At 38.8% G+C, this 14,668-nt stretch overlaps 1 protein-coding gene across 2 annotated transcripts in view; it reads left to right on the forward strand.

Annotated features, from left to right (window-relative positions):
- The window catches only part of PRIM2 (DNA primase subunit 2), a 302,886-nt gene that overhangs the window by 40,359 nt on the left and 247,859 nt on the right, over positions 1 to 14,668 (forward strand). The window lies entirely within an intron of this gene.

Consider the following 14,668-nt stretch of genomic DNA (forward strand, 5'->3'; position numbering starts at 1 on the left):
GCAATGAAATGAAATTCATTTGCATGCTGTTGCAACCTTTAAAATATTGAACTAACTGGATAATTGCCAGTGTAGTCAGAGAGAAAGAGATGTACAGCTTCCATTGTTTAATTCTTATTATCCTATTGTAGCATATATAAATTCTTTTTTCCTTTTTTTAAAATAGAATTAATTAATTAATTAATTAATTAATTATTTGAGACAGAGAGAGAGAGAGACAGAGACACAGGCAGAGGGAGAAGCCAGCTCCATGCAGGGAGCCTGATGTGGGACTCGATCCCAGGTCTCCAGGATCATGCCCTGGGCTGAAGGTGGCACTAAACCGCTGAGGCACCCGGCCATCCTTTTTTTTTTCTTTTTAAGAATTTTATTTATTTATTTCACAGAGTGTGTGTTGGCGGGGGGGGGGGGGGAAGGGTGTGTGTGCGTGTGTGAGGAGGAGCAGAGGGAGAGTGAGAGGCAGACTCCCTGCTGAGCAGGGAGCCCATTGTGGGGCTTGATCCTAGGACCCTGGGATCATGGCCTGAGCCGAAGGCAGGTGCTTAACTGACTGAACCATGCTGGCGCCCTGGCATACATGAATTCTCAAACGTGATTTGAATAAATTTTCCATCCTTGGAAAGATAGATTTAGTCTCTGAAGTTGTTTTAGTCTCCAGGAAGCTTTCCAGCCCTTCATCTTATTTAATTCTGAGTTTCTGGGGCCAGCCTGGGAGAATTCCTTCATTTTTATCCCTCTAGGGGGTAGTTGGGAGTGAGTCTATAGGCCACTAACATAGGACTGCTTGGTGACCAAAGTAAGTGGGAGAATTGTAGTTTGAAAAGGAGCTGTGGGGAAGTGATGAATTATTTTGCATGAATGGGGAAATGGTGTGACCAGTGGTGAACTCTGGAGCAGGAAGCACTTGGGGGTTGTGGGAATTTGGATCTTTTATGAGAAAGGGATTTACCCTTTATTAAACAGCATCCCTTCTGAAAGTTCTGAAACTTTGAACTGTTGAGATCTTGAAACTTTAAAAATTTAGACTCTTGTCCTGGTCTTATGTTCTTCGTGCTACTCTTTGCTGTTACCTCCCAAAAAGCAGTTTCTATTTAAATTACACCCTTGGGAGCACTTAGGTGGCTCAGTGAGTTAAACATCTGCCTTCTGCTCAGGTCATGATATTGGGGTCCTGGGATTGAGCTACACATCAGGCTCCCTGCTCTGCAGGGAGCCTGTGTCTTCTCCCTCTGCGGCTCCACCTGCTTGTGCTCTCGCTTTCTCTCTGTCAAATGAAATCTTAAAAAATAAATCACACACCTGATATAGGCATTCTGTATCAACCCCAGGAAGCAGAAGCAGAAACTCCTTGCTTTTCTCCAGCACATCTCAGCTTTTTAATGTCTTTTTTACTCTTCCTCCCTTTACTCCTATTCCTATTCTTTGATCCCTTTTATATCTCAGGAAATTCTGGAATTAATGGTTTTAGGTGGTGAGTGAGGTTGGATAAATAGGGACAATTGTGGGCCATTCTTACAACCTTGTTTGGGGGTTTTGTTTTGTTTTTACAAGTTTCCCTTCTCTCTACCCAAATCCTACACCAGTGTTTGCATTTATAATGTGGCCATGGCTGTTGACCAATGTGTGGGTTTGTTTGTTTGTTTTAGCTTCCCTGGAGAGAACAAATGATGATAAAGAGAGCTATTTAACAAGATCCTTGTTTCTCTTGCAGCATATTAGCTGAACTTGAGTGCTTTTATGTGCACCTTTCTACTGTCAGCCCAGTAGATGGTATCCTTATAGGTGATATTGGTACCTGCAGAGAAACGGCACTTTGGTCTCTTGTCAGTCCTAGGTTAGATACTGCCCAGCCATTTAGACATGTTGGTTTATGAGTGCTGTAGCAGTGGGCATAATGAATCATTTACTCAGTGGACATAAAAGACCATGTGAAGTAATTGTATATAATTGGCTTGGATTGGCCAGTAGCCAGGAAGTGGCTTTTAGAGATACCCAAAACTGAAAGAGTTGTTTTTTTTTTTTTTTTTTTTTAAACTACTTGGTATAGAGGATGCAAAGGTAGGGTTTGCCTTCTGTAGGTCTACTCCTTCCAAATAGTTGTGTCCAAAAGAAGCTGTTTTTCCCATTCCCCTTTCTCCTCCCCGCCCCCATTAAAACAGAAACGGGAGTATGTCCTGCTCCTTTATATATGTAAAATTTGTACAAAGTATCTTCTATGGAAATGATTTATAATCTGTAGACTATTACCTGGGGGTTGTCTTGAGATGTAAAATTCCATCCTTTGAGTTGTGTTTTTTATTTTTGGCTTGTTTTCTCCAAATAAATCTGATCTTTACAGTTAAAAAAAAAAAGGTAGCCACCTTGCTCATTGACTCCTTTTAAGATACGTTGATTCACTTCTGCTTGATTTAACTATTCTGTTTGTTGAGCAGTTTTTATTTTCCTGAGTTTCACTAGGTTTCTCAAATCTGTTGATTGGTGCTCTTGTCCTAATTCTTTCTTCTCTGCCTAGGATTCGGTCAAATGTATTTTAGATATTTTTAGTTAGTCCTTCACATATCATTCTAATAGCTGCGTTTCCTTTTTTATTCTTTGTCTGTTAAATTCTAGATTATTTCTCTTGAATCAGTACTCAGCTTGTTTTTCTATTCTGTTTTGTCAGTTGTTGCCATTAGGTTTTAAAATTTGGCTGTTGTGATTTCTGTATTAGGGGCTCCTGGGTGGCTCAGTCAGTTACATGTCCAACTCTTGGTTTTGGCTCAGGTCATGATCTCAGGATTCTTAGATTGAGCCTCATGTCAGGCCTCCCACTCAGCAGGGAGTCTACTAGAGATTCTCTCTCTCCCTCTTCCACACCTCACTCCCTGAATGCTTGCTCTCGCGCTCTCTCTCTAAAACGAATAAATCTTAAAAAAAAAAGAAAGTTGTTAAATGGATTTTTGTTCTTTGAAGTTTAGAATCTTGTTCTCCTCTATATGTAGGTTGCTTTTTAATTTATATCTGATAATTTTAAGATTTAAAATTTGTGTAGTCTGTTCTTGATGTTGTTTGTGCTTGTTTTTTGTTCCTTCTTACTCTTCTTTTTTTTTTTTTTTAATAGATTTTACTTATTTATTCATGAGAGAAACAGAGAGAGAGAGAGGCAGAGGGAGAAGCAGGCTCCACGCAGGTAGCCTGACGTGGGACTCGATCCCAGGTCTCCAAGATCATGCCCTGGGCCAAAGGCAGGTGCTAAACTGCTGAGCCACCCAGGGATCCCCTCCTTCTGTTTTGTTTCCTTGTGTGCCTGGTTATGTTTAACTGACTGCCGTCATACAGTTTTTTTTTAGGGGATTCCTGGAATGAGTGTACTCTCCCCTGAGAGATACTAAGTTGGGTTCTGCCAGGCTTCTAGGGGTATTGCCAGTCAAAGGACTGTTTTTAAACTGTATTTAGGATTGTGGCTCCCTGGCTCATCCAGACTGTGGATGTGTGCATGGAGTCGCTAAGCTTCTCACTTTGTTTTTCCTACTTTTTTCTTTTCCTGACTGGTCCAGTGCCACAACTGCTTGCCTTTTGTTCTGTTGTGGTTGAAGGAGAGATAGAAAGTCAATTCTAGTTCATTGCTTCCTTGAGGATGTCATCTTTTGGGGTGCTGATTTAATGTAGGGAAGATCTCCTTTAGGATTCCATGTTTGACAGGTTCTAATCCTGATCTTTTGCCACTTTGTCCCTAGAAGCTGGGGATCTGAAGTAACAAGTGGATGTTATTGGCTGATGCCTTCAGGGAGAAAGTGGCTTTGGTTTTTGTGGGCTTAGATTGTTCTCAAAAAGGGCAGTTACTCTTGCTAGTTTTTTAATTCTTGTAAACTAATTTTTATTTTATTCTTTTTATTCTTTATTAATTAGAGGGAAGAGAGTATGTGTGCTGTGGGGGAGGGACTGGGGAAAAGGGAGAGAGAAAATCTTGAGCAAACTCTGCACTAAGCGCAGAGCCCAATGTGGGGCACAATCTCACAACCCTGAGATCATGACTTGAACCAAAATCAAGAGCCAGATGCTTAACCCACTGAATCACCCACGTGCCCCTTGTAAACTAATTTTTAAAAAGTGGTTTATCTGCCATTTCTCCTTGTTTTCACTAGAAAGTAGATCTGAATAACTTAATCAGAAACTGCCTAATGGCTAGGTCTGGAACCTAAGATCCTGCATCTGCTGCTGTGCTGTTGGAGATGCTGCAAATTTTTCCCCTCCCCCCCACCCCCCCAATGTATTCTTTGCAGCCTTTGTCTAGACAGAGTACTGACTTGGAGGGAGGATGGGTTCTAATTTTTTTTAAAGGTAAAATAGCTTCATAACTATTATTTATTTGATAAATTATTGTATGCTCTGATTATAAGTTTTTAGTCTTCTGGAGTTCCATTTTATTTTTCAGAATATTTACTTTTTCTTCTTTATTTTTTCAGTTTGAATGTTATCACCCTCCATAGCTTATATATTCTAGTTTGTAAACATTTCACTAGGTATTGTGATGAGAGCTAAGAATATAAGATTTCTTTGTGTTTAGGTTCATATAGCAAATGAGATACACATATACATTGCTTGCAGTATAGTACATAAGTGCTATAATACTGCATGTTCAAGCACAGAAGAGGAAGTAGCTGTTACTGAGAAAATCTGGAGAGACTTTGTAGAGATAATGTGTTAGCTATATAGACATTTTCTAGTAGTAACAGAAGGATGGGAAGGATATTTCAGATATGGGAAATAGGTGTAAAGACAGAGATAAAAGTCATGGTATGCTATAAGGAGGGCACAGAGTTTGATAGAATTGGAAGATTAAATATTTTGGGGGATGAAAATTGAAACCACGAAAAGTTAAAGGTCTGGGGAGAGAAAAGAGACTTTGATGGACCCAAGGAGCCTATATAGTGGGGATGTGGAGTAGGTGAGCAGGGGGGGTGAGGAGGAGGTATGGTTGGGGGTAGTATGATGTGTGTTGAGGGGTGAGGGGGTAGTTGTGACCTGGGCTCTGACTTTTGGAGTGAGCTGCCAAGGTTGGGATCATCATATGGATATATTTGTCAGTTAGGACAGTGGCAAGAAGGTGGATGTTACAATGTTGACAAAGTTTGGGTTTGGATAGTGTCTGTCTAGCTTGAACATTTAAAGCTCTATGTCTTGAGAAACCCCTAAGTCTTAGGAAAACTGGGATGGTTGGTCACTATAGTGAGGTGCCAGAAGGGCTGGGTGAATTTGAGGCAGTTCAGGTGGAAAGCAGTCATATGTAGTGGGCAGGTACTGGCCACAATGGAGGGAAAAGGGCAGAATGAGTTTATATCCATCTATGATAGATCTCTGTCTCAGCAAGCAGCAGAGGTAGGGGAGCATTTGGAAAGAGGTTGAATATGTCAGAGTTGGTTACTATAGGACAAAATAGAAATTATTTTTGAAAGTTTTCAACAGAGGGAATATACAAATGGTTGAGTTAGATAGATGGGGGTCAGAGCTTAATCAAATGAGAATGACAGTAGGATCAATGAATGGTAGGTCTCCAGAGGGGTCTATTTTTTTGGGTACCCACTGAGAGGATGAAATATATAAATGAAAATAAATGAACAAAAAGATTCATTGATAGTTTTGATATAAAGTTGTTTCAATTCTGACTCCAGGTGTCTACCAGGCTTTTAGTTTCCTGATTGGAATAGAATAATGCAAGTACTCTTTCCTAGTTGACTTTTTCACTGTGCCTCTCTAAGGTTCCATATTTTTATATTAACTCATTGTCTTTCATAGTATATTTTTATATTCTGTCTCAGCAATAGATCTAGGTTTTTGTTTTTTTTTTTTTTAAGATTTTATTTATTCATGAGACACAGAGAGAGAGAGAGTCAGAGATACAGACACAGAGGGAGAAGCAGGCTCCATGCAGGGAGCCCAACGTGGATCACACCCTGGGCTGAAGGCAGCGCTAAACTGCTGAGCCACCTGGGCTGCCCTAGATCTAGGTTTTTAAATACATTTTAAATAATATTGCTGTTTTGATGTTTAGTATCAATGATTACACAATATTTTGTCTACTCATTGTTATTTTATATTTTGCTATATTATTGCCATTTTTCTAGACCACATCAGCCTGAAAGTGACTCAGTCTATAAGTTGGACACTGAGTCCTGCTTCCCAGTTTAGTACTGGTGTGTGTGTATGAGTCAGAGAGATAGAGATTGATTGATTGATTGGTAGAGGTTAATTGGAAGTGACTCACTTCCATCTTCTGTGCCCTGTGGGCTTCCTAGGTTTGCTGCCTTTTGGGGGCATCAAGCTATTTTCAATAAATCGTAATGCTATAAATGCTACCTGGCTGTGGTGCTTGGGTGGTGAGTTGGCTAGGCATCCAACTCTTAGTTTTGGCTCAGGTCATGATCTCAGGGTCATTGGTTTGAGCCCCCCATCAGGTTCTGCACTGAGTACAGAGTCTGCTTGGATTCTCTCTTCCTCTCCCTCTGCCCCTCACCACTCTGGATGCACATTCTTTGTCTTTCTTAAATAAATAAATCTTTTAAAAAAATGCTGCCTGGTTACCCTGTGTAGTGCTGTTTTGCAAGCTTCAGCTAAAGCCAATGCCCTAGTAGTGCCATAGGTGACTTTCACCTCAATTTATCTATAGTTTGAGCAAAGAGTCTCTGAGGTGGGTTCTGAAATTAGCTTCCTGGAGTGGATCACTTTGTCCCCTCTCTTCCACTTTAATGAGTGTACTTCCTTTCACTTTGCTTATCTCTAACTTGTATAAGCAGGGCTAAGCATCAGGCTTGGTGGACACTCTGGCCTTCACAGACCTTTACTCTTCCATTGCATGCCAGAAACCAGGCTCTTTCCTCTTGTGAGTGCCTTCTTCTTTCAGATTAATTGTCAGTATAGTTAACTTCTCTTCTTTTATAAGATTTCCCTATGGTTAAATAATAGTTAATTTATAAGGTAGCATCCTTTGTTTGTGTTGTCTCTTGGTGCTGTACCTGGCTCATAGAAGATGCTGAAGAAATATTTGTGTGATGGGTTAGGATGGGATGGAATGTGTATTTGATACAACCTGGCAGATTGAGATTGTAAGGTTCTGGTCCTGTCATGTCCAGCTCAGGAATTACTGCTGTTTTGATTTATTTAGGAGACTTTTAAGAATTATATAAATTACCCAGTTTTGGCAGGGTGGGGGGTGCTTTTCTTGTAGAAGAGAAGAAATGAGCATAAGTTTACGGAATTAATCTTTTCTGTGTAGTGTAAATTTTAGTATATTCAAAATGTGCCTGTGCTATTAAAAAAATAAGCAGTAATAAAGTAACCAGACGATTGATTTTTACATTGATCAGCTTGGCAGAATTACAGAGACATCAACATACTAATTAGAATCTCAGGATGTTAAATTATTGTTTGTTTTCTAACCGAATGTTTCAAATGATTATAAATGACAAAGAATTTGTAAGTGACATAACATACCATGCTATCAATTTGGTTAATTAACATGGCAACAGTGATAATTATTTCCTTTATTTCCTGTTTTCTCTGTTTCCTAAAAATTTACTGATTATTAACAATTTATTTTCATTTTTTTCCTATTATATGGCTCTCTTTTGTATATTTAAATATAGAAAATATGTTTTAAAAATTGGATTGTAGGGGCACCTGGTTGTCTCAGTTGGAAGAGCATGCGATTCTTGATCTCAGGGTTGTGAATTTGAGTCTCACATTGGGTGTAGATATTACTAAAACAAAATAAAGTATATATAAAAAAGAGAATTGGATGTTAGGTAGAAAAAATGTTTTAAACTAACTTTTATTTTAGGTTGATAAGTGTTCTGGCTGTTTATTACTGTGTAACAACTACCCCCAAATCTAAAATAATAATAATCCTAAAACCTAATATCAAAACTTAAAACCAAAATCAAACTCTAAATCTTAAAATAATAACCAGTTTATAATATTTCACAGTCTTGAGGGTCAGGGATTCATATGGGACTCTCCCCAGGGCAATTTTTCTGCTCTACTTGGTATCACGTGGGGTTACTTGGTTGGTAACTAGTCTGGTGTAGGCATGTCCAAGGCAGCCTTACTCATATGCCTGATACTGAGGTGAGGACTGTACAAGGCTAGACTCTGCTGGGATCTCCTCTATGTGATCCTGAAAGCAAGGGAATTCGATGACTTCTTTGGTGACCCAGGACTTTAAGAGAACAAGGCAGAAACTGTCAGTCCTCTCAAAGATCAGGCACGGAATGGCGTCACTCATGCCATACTGTTGGACAAAGCAGTCATAGTCCAGGCCAGATCATAGGGAGGACAAACAGATCTCAGTTTTTAATGGGTAGAGCTTAATAGGAATGTCAAAGAATTTGCAGCCATTTTTATTTATTTATTTTTAAAGATTTTATTTATTCATGAGAGACAGAGAGAGGGGGGCAGAGACACAGGCAGAGAGAGAAGCAGGCTCCATGCAGGGAGCCCGATGTGGACTCGATCCTGGGACTCCAGGATCACACCCTGGGTTGAAGGCAGGCGCTAAACCACTGAACCACCCAGGCATCCCTGCAGCCATTTGTAAACCCTACAGAAAGATTAATTAATAGGTCACAGGGCATTTGAGAAACAAAGTGCTCTATATAGATCACAATACTTACTACCAATATAGAACAATATTTATTAGAAATAGTGATAGTAGGGCAACCCGGATGGCTCAGTGGTTTAGCGCCACCTTCAGCCCAGGGCTGATCCTGGAGACTCGGGATCCAGTCCCATGTTGGGCTCCCTGCATAGAGCCTGCTTCTCCCTCTGCCTATGTCTCTGCCTCTCTCTCTCTCCTCTCTGTGTTTCTCATGAATAAATGAATAAAATCTTAAAAAAAAAAAAAGAAATAGTGATAGCAATATTGGGACACCTAGATGGCTCATGTGCTTAAGTGTCTGCCTTTGGCTCAGTTCATCATGATCTCAGGGTCCTAGGATCAAGCCCCACATCAGGCTCAGGCTCTCTGCTCTGTGGGAAGTCTGCTTCTCCCTCTCCTTCTGCTCCTCCCCCCAACTCATGCTTTCTCTCTCTCTCTCTCTTTCTCAAATAAGTTAAAAAAAATAGTGATAGCAATATTAAAAACCAGGATGTTTGCTATTTGTTTCATTGATAAGTTTTTTATTTCATTGTAAAAGAAATGATTCCTAATTGTTTCATTGTACACTGGATATTTTAAACAGTCTTTCTAGTAATAATTGCATTAATATTGTTGGAATTGTTTTTTTTTTAATATTGTTGGAATTGTTAACATGTCTTTTTACCTGCTAGTACACGTGTGTTTCATTTTATACTTTCATCATTTATTTACATGTATTGGAATGTAAATATGTCCTTTCCACAAAGGACTTGAGGTGACTTGCAACAAGATATATAGGACAAATCTGTATCAAAGTAAAATATAAATAACAGTGGATAATGAGGATCAAGAAAAATAGTAAATGATATCACTATCTGCCCAGTGGCTAGAGCTCCAAACCTAGGAGTCTTTTTCTTCATTCTTTTCATTTACAGTCTGTCCATCTGTGCTATTCCAAAATATATTCCAAATGTGTTCACTTTTTTTTTTTCTACCAACGCTCCTCTGGTTTAGGCCACCATCATCTTTTCCCTAAGTAATTCCCTTTCTTACACTCTGATCCCTCTTACTGTTCCTTCTCTATTGAGCATAAGAATCATCTTTTAAAAATCACAGTGTAAATCACTTCTTGACTTCCTGTGCCTAGATTGTGGCCTGATAATTTCTTGTTTATTGTGTATTGTCTGTCTCATTAAAATGTGAGCTTCATGAGAGCAGTTTTGTTTTGTTTTGCTAGTTTATAGCTAGATCCCATCTTCTGGAAATAGTGCTTGGTACATAGTAGGTTCTCAATGTTTTTAAAAAGAATTCCACAGAAAAAATCAAATGTTAGAATTGATGGTGGTATTGCCAGGATTTGATAAATTTATTTTAGAAGAGAGAGGATTCTTGGGGCACCTGGCTGGCTCATTTGGTGGCGCATGTGACTCTTGATCTCAGGGTTGTGAGTTTGAGCCCTATGTTGGCTGTAGATCTTACTTAAAAATAAAATCTTTGAAAAAAGAGGATTCTTTCCCTGGAACTTCTCTCTAGACTGGTATATGTATCAAAATCAAAATCACTAATGGGTCTTTACAAAAAAAAAATACACACACACACATACACACACACACACCTGGGGTTCATTCTAGAAGTCTGGGAGTCACCAGGAATCTAATTTTGAACGACTCCATTGAAAATCTGAGGTACATCCTTGTTTAAGGACAGGGGTCTGAGAGAGAAAGCTATGTGGATGCAAGTAGAAAACCAGCCAAATATTTATAAACATGATTATTACTGATATGAAGTTTATAGAGTTTCAGAGAAGCCTTATTTATATCTTTAGAGACTATTGTAATAGACCAGTGATTCCAAAGTGGTTTGCTGAAGATGATCATTTGGGAGTGTGGGAAGGAAATAAATAATTCAACTTACACATTTGTAATCTCATTCCTTTTACATTTTTTTGGGAGGGGGGAGGCATATTATAAGTACATAATGTACACTAATATATGTAATTTACAAAAACACATGTAGTGGAAGTATGTGCTCAATTATTTATTGATAAAAATGTGGGATCCAAAGAGCATGGAGATAATCTGCTAGTCAGGATAGGTTATTCATTCAGTGGTAACAAATTATCCCTAAATCTCAATGACTACTGAAATTGTTTGTTTCTTGTTCTTGCTCTGTGTCTTATGTGGTTCATCTGCAGCTCTGCTCTGTGTCCTATTGACGCTGTGACTCAGATTGACTGAGCACCCTTTCTCTGAAATTGCTGTGGCTCAGCGGGGAGAGAATTGGGTAAACCACATGCTTAATACAGATTTTGCTTGGGTGTGACACATGTCACTTAGATTTCACTGGCCAAAGCAAGTCACATGGCAATGCAATATGAGTCCAGCAGGTAGGGGATGTACACCGTTTTCTCACTGAGAAATATAAGGTGAGTAGCAGTGCAGTCTACATGAGACAGCCTCTTACTTGTTTCCTGGGTGCAACGTTTGCCTCACCAGAGTGCTGTTTTAATCTTCTCTTAGGAGTGCTGGCAGAGTGAAACTGCTCTTCCAGTTTCCGGTTTAATGGAGAATATCAAAAAGAAAAAGAGGGGCACCTGGGTGGCTCAGTTGGTTAGAGTCTGCCTTTGGCTTAGGTCATGATCCCGGGCTCCTGGGATGGAGCCCTGTATTGGGCTCTCTGCTCAGCAGGGCGCCTGCTTCTCGCTTTCCCTTTGCCTGCCACTCTGCCTACTTGTGCTCTTTGTCTCTCTGGCACATAAATAAATAAAATCTTAAAAAAAAATGAAAAAGATACACTCCCCAAATCCTTAATTCTGTTAGTAAGACAGCATGTAAAATACTATAATTATAACAGTATAGTTATAAAATAAAGAAATAAAGCTTTATACAAACTGTTAAAGCCCAGTAATTTTTGCTTGACAAAAAGATTTATACCATTATACCACATGCCATTTGAAGCATGGAGGTACTATTTGGTGGGTGGGTATGGATAATAGGGATTGAGCTGTGGGGAATTGTGAATAGTGGTGGAAAGAGAAGAACTTCAAAGCTCCAATGTTCAGGGTCTTTGCTAATTAAAAATTAATCAGAGTGAAGGTTGAGCATCTCTGGAATAGTAATGTAAGTTACTCAGGAAATGTGATTCCATTTAGAAGAGTTCGTTTATATACCTTTTTTCAGGAAGATGTTTATTTTGTGAAACATGATACGCCTTGATTGTAAGATGTTGCAGTGATCTTTTTTAAATATTTTATTTATTTATTCATAGACACACACACACGAGAGAGAGAGAGAGAGAGAGAGAGAGAGAGAGGAGAGAGATGGGGGGGGGCAGAGAAACAGGCAGAGGGAGAAGCAGGCTCCATGCAACAAGCCTGATGTGGGACTCGATCCCAGGTCTCCAGGATCACCCCCTGGGCTGCAGGTGGCGCTAAACTGCTGCGCCACCAGGGCTGCCCTGTTGCAGTGATCTTTATTAGTTATTTTGAATACCCCCTAAAGACCAGTCCTATGTTTGTTTAACTAATAAAATGACAAGTTTATAGAAACCAGTTTAGTTGAAGGAAGCATTTCAATTTGTGCCTGGAAAACAGAAACTAATTAAATGTAATCTGTAAACATTAGTGATAGTAATAATAAATATTTACCATGTATTAAGGTCATGTTATTTGCTATCCCTATGCTAGGCACCTTTCATGTTCTATTTTATTTAAAAGCTATGTGAAATGGTATTATTTTCTTAATTTTACTGGTGAAGAAACTGAGTTGTGAAGAGGTTAATTAACCTCAGATTTGAACTCAGGCTTTTGCATTAAAGACTATATATTTTCCACTGTCTTACTCTGCTTTTATAATTGTTTCACTATATCTGTTTTTACTCTCTTACATTAGTAGAAGCAAGAAGCCATTTAATCTTGTCTTGCTCTTTTAGAGGGTGGGTATTTTAGAGGGTGGGTATTTTAGAGGGTGGGCATACAGTAGGTAACTTCATTAAGGGAGTGGAGGAAATGAAATGTGCTCATATTTTCCCAGTAGTTTTTATACAGAAAACAGAAGAGAATACCCAAGGGTATTTAAGGTATTTGAAATAACCAAGTCAGTAGCAGTTTATATTAATTACGTTTTGTAAAGTCATCCTGTATTTTTTGGTGAGTTTTCTTACTTTGGCCATTTAAATTTTGGTTATAACTAAATTGATAAATGAAGATTTAGAATGTGTGTGACAAATAGATGAACTTTTTAATTCACAAAGGAAAAACTATATTTACTGAAAGGCTGTAAGACAAGCTCTGACATGAATTTTAGATAGAGTGCCTTGTCATTTGGAATGCACCTGGTTATTTTGGGTGAGTGATTTAGAAATACATTGAATTCCTTAGAATTTTATTCATTATTTCTAATCTAAGCAAGAGTAGGCATTTTTTTCCTCTATTTTTTGGGAGGGTACATTTCTTTCTTTTTTTTAATTAGAAAAAGTTTTTTGAAGATTTTATTTATTTTAGAGAGAGAGTGAGCTTGTGTGAGCATAGCAGAGGGAGGAGAAAAAGGGGAGGGAAAAGAATCTTGAGCGGATTCTGCACTGAGTGCGGGGCCCAAGGTAGGGCTCAGGCTCACCACCCTGAGATCATGACCTGAGCTGAAACCTAGAGTCAGATGCTTAACTGACCGTGCCACCCAGAAACCCCTGGGAGGGTGCATTTCGATGAAAGAAAATCGAATTACATTATTATTTTTTTAAAGTAAGCTCTACACCCAGTGTGGGACTTGAACTCATGAACCTGAGATCAAGAGTAGCATACTCTACCGACTAAGCCAGCCAGGTGCCTCTTTATTAGGTTCTTTAATACTCTATAGTTTTTAATTTAAAAACTTTTGAATAAAAAAAATTTAGTCTTAATTCTAAGGTGAAAGACTATTTGAATAAGTAAAGTTATAACTTACTACATTGTATGACCATTAAGGTGTGCTTCCACTGCTTCCCTGATATTTACTAGGTAAGCAGTTAAATGCTTCTAAACACCTTTGGTATTGTTAATACAAATATTTGAGCTGAGTATAGGGAAAGAGGAGATACTTATATTACTCTGGAGAAGTATTAGCATTATATATTGCTGTGAGATTTGTTTAGTTTGAACCCCAAAGAGTATTTGGAGTATTTGTTGCTATAATTAGTGATTATCAAAGGGCCATGGTGGAGTAGCATACCTGAACTTCAGTTTTGTCAGGCAATTCAGTCAAAACTTTTTGGGTAAAAAACAGTGTATGCATTCAGTTGTGATTATCTTAATGGTGGGGAGAACAGGCATGTATGTTAGAATTTTATTTAAATTCAAATAAGTGGGATCCCTGAGTGGTGCAGCGGTTTAGCGCTTGCCTTTGGCCCAGGGTGCGATCCTGGAGACCCGGGATCGAATCCCACGTTGGGCTCCCGGTGCATGGAGCCTGCTTCTCCCTCTCCCTCTCCCTCTCCCTCTCCCTCTCCCTCTCCCTCTCCCTCTCCCTCTCCCTCTCCCTCTCCCTCTCCCTCTCCCTCTCCCTCTCCCTCTCCCTCTCCCTCTGCCTGTGTCTCTGCCTCTCTCTCTCTCTCTCTCTTTCTATGACTATCATAAATAAATAAAAAAATAAAAAAAATAAATTCAAATAAGTATTCATTAGGCAAATTCAAAATACATTTTTGTATTTAACTTTTTCTATTTCCAATTGGAAATTCACTTAAAAATAATAAAAACTTCCATGAGGATGTTAATATTTCTTCTCCTTTCATCCATATCTTCCTGATTAGTTTCTTACTTTATTAGTTGCTGTGTGAGAATTACAGTTTGACTCTAAAACTGGTCTAAAATGTAGCTACCTTTGCTCTACAGTGTGTATCTGGTTGTGCATTTAAGTTTAAAAGCATTTCCCTTATGGAGTGCAAAGGATAAGGTAGATAGTCAATTAAATAGGCAGAGATACATATGAACAAAACAAATGCTGAAGCAGAATAATCTGATGTTAGGAAAATATTTGCTATTGCTAAACTTACAGCACTAGAATGAGGTCGATTTGTGCTGTTTAA

The sequence above is a fragment of the Nyctereutes procyonoides genome, unplaced genomic scaffold, assembly GCF_905146905.1.
Source record: "Nyctereutes procyonoides isolate TBG_1078 unplaced genomic scaffold, NYPRO_anot_genome, whole genome shotgun sequence".
NCBI lineage: Eukaryota > Metazoa > Chordata > Mammalia > Carnivora > Canidae > Nyctereutes > Nyctereutes procyonoides.